Source organism: Haliotis rufescens, unplaced genomic scaffold (genome assembly GCF_023055435.1).
Source record: "Haliotis rufescens isolate VD_foot unplaced genomic scaffold, xgHalRufe1.0.p SCAF_7, whole genome shotgun sequence".
In the NCBI taxonomy this organism is placed as follows: Eukaryota; Metazoa; Mollusca; class Gastropoda; order Lepetellida; family Haliotidae; genus Haliotis; species Haliotis rufescens.
This window is the reverse complement of record NW_025964361.1, coordinates 26,900,268-26,905,170: the sequence shown is the minus strand read 5'-3', so window position 1 is coordinate 26,905,170 and position 4,903 is coordinate 26,900,268. Positions and strand designations below refer to the sequence as shown.

The window sequence follows — 4,903 nt, the reverse complement described above, 5'->3', positions numbered from 1 at the left end:
TGCTGATTTTCAGTGTTGTTCTCTATATTTGACGGAAATGATACGAGACATTTTTAAATGATTAATTAAGCTGGACTGGGAAATAAAAGATGTATCGATGGCCAATATCCGTGTCAGTATGCGGAAATGGAGTGTGTTTTTCCCGACTATGGTCTCTTGTACTCGTTGGTTTTACTGTGGACGTCTACAAACGCACAGTCAGACAGACAGACAGACAAATTGTTTATTTGAGTTTCACTTCACAATATATATAGCATAAATATATTAGTGTAAAAGGGGTACCGGTCACTAGCCATATAAAATATATTTTCTTCGTTGGAGAATTAAAAAGCAGGTTATAGCTGTAAAATATGCATAATTTTTAAAAGTAAAATAAGTTTATCAGTTTTACATAACTCCAGGAAGTTGGGATAGCTAAAACTGACTTTTCACGCAAATCATCGTACAGAGAGCAATACATGACATTCATCCTCAATACTTTCCTTACACTAACCTCACACACAATCATATGGCTAAATATTGTTCTAACATTTTAGAGCAGAACAAGTAACACCAAGTCGGATTAATCAATTCAAAGTCTTTGCCCTACACGTTTTGTTTTCATTAATGCGGCCTCTGCAGTGAAACGACTGACGAGAAATGTTGTAAATGGAAATTACGGGAATAAATTCAATTAACCAGTCCTCATATTTCAAGCATTGAAGTCCACACAAGCTTAAAAACTGCGAAAAAAGATCGAGATCCTTGTAAGAAGTGAGTCGTACCGTAAGCACGAGATTTGTGGTATTTGTGTAATAAAAGTCCATTAAGGTTTAGGTGATAACTCTGCGTCACGATAACCGTTGGTATGTATCTGATGTAAAGTATCTACAGTTACTTTGCCATTTGAAAAAGGTTATTCTGAACACAAGCAAAGGATTGACAGATAAGTAGTAAATAATTGTCACACTGAAGATTGATTGATTGAGTTAAATCTGTTTCGTTTTATGTATCTTTTACTGAATATCAAATACTTGTCAAAACCTAATTTTGGATTCGGGAAACTTTAATTAAGAAATATTCCTACTGTGTTTTCAAATGAGATAACGGAGTTAGAACCTACGCCGAAACGTCGCTCTTAATTGTAATAAAGAAGTTGTTCATCCATAAATTCTTATCCTTACTTAGTACTCCAACTTCTAAATGCCTATCAAAGAAGTTCAAATGAGAGGTTTACAACGTACATTTTAGATTTGATAATTGGAAATTTCGAAACCAAACCCCATTTAAATTGAAAACAAAGTAGGTTTGTTGCTTTCCTACCATAACAAAGTGAGAAAATATGTGATGAGTGTGGCACTCAGGTAGAGAATATATAGGAGATAACAAACATCAAGTCAATACAAGGTATGAGCGTGCCATTAAATCACAAGAGAATGACATAGTCTAGCCACTAAATCTCTGACTTTGAATGCAATGACAATGTACAACGACCGCCGGACTTTGCCGAAGCGGTGTCGGAAATAAAGCGAGGGACCTAACTGGACACTAGACCGTGCCAAGGGTAAATCCACACAGGAGTACAACCTAGTATCTAAGGACAATATGTGCTTATGGGAGCAGAGAACTTTCGAAATATGCAGCTGCATGTTCTATTGACTTATTTCCTTATTGGATCGGAATTAACAGTTGTTCAGAAGCCGTAACTCCACTGGTAGATATGTTCGTTCCCTGTGTCTAATAGGTTAAACAGATCTCTTCGCAATTGAACAAAATCTAATTTAGAACGCTACACATTAATATCCCATACATGTGCCCTGAGTTTCGATGCCTGTGTTTGAAGAAGGGTATAGATATAATGTTTTCACCGTTTCAAATAGTGGGAGTTACCTCCCGTTCCTTAAGCAGCGGACGTTTCGAAATTGTAAATTACATAATAACATGTCATTATCTAAAGCAATTACAGTTGACTACGGTTAAAACGAACACGCTTATAACGAACTGACGGATATAACGAACTTTTTTTTTGGTCCCGACTCTTTGCTGTAGTTATGCTGTATATATGCTTATAACGAACAACTGTTATAACGAACTACAATTAGTAGTACAATTGAGTTCGTTATAACCGTAGGTTACTGTATATGTGAAACACTTGCAGCTGGCACACGTGTTTGTGTCATAAGGACGCTTTGTTCAGACAGTAATTCTACAATTAATTTCGGAAATACTCAATGCTGATTGTCAATTAGAGGTATTAAATCACAATAACCACATCGGATTGAAACGGTCGTTTCCGGACCGCATTAACGTTTACATAAGGGTGTCTAGTACACAGTGGAACTACCTCAAATATAAAATATATACATGTATGTTGTATCATTTAAAACCTTTGTGCGTATTTGGAATCTTTTGTGATAACAAGGAACTATAATTTCATTGTACACGACAGTGTATGTAAACCATTCACATGTCACCTAGTATGCATGTCCTTTTGAATTCTCTTATTTCCGTGTACTGATATCCTGGAAGTTATTTCGCATTTCCCATTCATACATTCACTGACCTGTATTAATCGTGTTTCGATCTATAACGTAGCATTTAGTTAAACTTCAGTCACGGGGCAATATTTCGAGCAAAGTGAGACTTACCTTTTATGTAAAATACTTGAATTGTTTTGGTTAATGCCATTTTGATATTGTTTTATGTAATCTGCTTAGCTCTGTGCAACCTTGAAAAAATATATACCCTGCCGTCGCGGCAACAAAAATGTTACCTGTATCTTTAATCTCTGCAATGCAAGCTCCTCAGAGCGAGAGGGGCGGTCGGGTTGCCTAATGGTTAAAGCTTTCGCTCGTCACGCCGAAGACCCGGATTCGATTCGCGACATGGGTACAATGTGTGAAGCTCATTTCTGGTGTCCCCCGCCGTGATGTTGCTGGAATATTGTTAAAAGCGGAGTTAAACCATACTCACTCACCCCTTACAGCGAGAGAGCGTAGCGTGATGTACATGTATATATGTTATAGTCGATGTGTAATGTCAGTCAGTTGTAAAATGACTGAAATATTTTCCCGTTTATGAATACTGGGTTTGTAGTGAGTGAGTGAGTTGATTATTTTAACCCGCTTTGCAAGTATTCCAGTTATATCACGGCGTGTCAGCTAAATGTGGAAGGCCCGAAGCGATGCTCTCTCTGACGTTCACCGAGGGGCGGTCGGGTAGCCTAGTGGTTAAAGCGTTCGCTCGTCACGCCGAAGACCCGGGTTCGAATCCCGACATGGGTACAATGTGTGAAGCCCATTTCCGGTGTCCCCCGCCGTGATATTGCTGGAATATTGCTAAAAGCGGAGTAAAACCATACTCACTCACCCACTCACTCTGACGTTTACTTCTTGGGTGATACCCACGAGCATGGGTATGGTGCCGACATACCAGGAAACAATCGGGGCAAAACCGAGATTCAAACCCACGACCATAGTTGTTCGGCGTGCCCAAGGGGCAGAACAATGCGGTGTAATGCGGTGCCTGAGAGGACTGGGCCACACGTGCCCCCACTGGGTCTGTAAGTGTAACTAAAACACATGTACATCGACCTACATTTTCATAGTGGACATATGTTATATTGATGTAATATATTTCATACATTTACGCATGTATGGCTTCTGATAAGGGAATACCAGTGATTGACATCATGAACATCGATCTTTATAGGCATGGGATACTGAAGATTATCTCATCCGGATAACGAGTAAGTGAGTGAGTATGGTTTTACGCCGCTTTTAGCAATATTCCAGCAATATCACGGCGGGGGACACCAGAAATGGGCTTCACACATTGTACCCATGTCGGAACTCGAACCCGGGTCTTCGGCGTGACGTCCGGATAACGAGGGATAGATTACTTGTAAGAGGATAACTGAAGTTGTGTTCGTTGTTCAGTGATTGACTTAAACAGTGACAAACGAAGATTCAAAGCATTTATTCAGTACATGTACGTCCCAAAAACGGCTTCACCAAATACGCACATAAGTAAGAAATTAACCTGCAAAGATTCTGTAATGATAAAGTGACACACCATTGTAATATACATGAGGGCACATATAGAAATATATAAGTTCCAAGTAGCACGCCTTGGAGAAAACTAAACGAGTCATTACAAACAAAAGCATATCTACAGTGAATAGACAGTGAATGTTGCGAAACAACAACAGCAACAACAACAACAACAGCAGCAACAACATCAGCTTTTTGACGAATACTTTGCCGGACGATCGAATATTCATACATTGTTGATTTTGAATCTACCTTACTCGATATTTTATTGGGAAAGTCGCTGTCTTGGGGCAAATAACACTCTCTGGTAACACCATATGTCTCAAAACATATATTCAGTACAATATCAATCTTAGGATATCTTTCACACAGCATGGTTCCAGATCAACCGAAAAGCTGTATACATGTTTTCTCGCTTGCATTCAGGCAATGTTTGAAGATGGTTGGTATTCCAGACCTTGTTTCATACAAATATGCAAGTAGCAGCAGGCTGAGGTTGACCTAAACTGTGCATGTTACATAGAATACTATTACATATGTACAAAGTGTTAGTCAGGTTACGATACATCGTAACGTTTCACGCACAGGAAGGTAAGGCGAAGTGTCCTCATTTGCAAACTTTGTTTCAGTGAGGAAATTTTATATAAACGTGTCACTGTTTCTGTTTCGCATGTTATAATGATGTCGTCTCCGGTTAATGTATTGACAAAATTGTCATAACAAATACTAGTACATGTAGGTTGCCATCCTGGGTTATAATACGTCTTTAAGAGTTGATAAACAGAGAATATAGCTTCAAGTATATCGCGGCTTATCAGTTTAATGTTGAAGACACGCTGAAAGTGATGCAAATGAAAGAGACGAAAACAAAC

At 38.8% G+C, this 4,903-nt stretch overlaps 1 protein-coding gene across 1 annotated transcript in view; it reads left to right on the top strand.

Annotated features, from left to right (window-relative positions):
• Positions 1-4,903, top strand: part of LOC124137513 — a 493,827-nt gene that overhangs the window by 138,423 nt on the left and 350,501 nt on the right. The gene's annotated exons all lie outside the window — the stretch shown is intronic.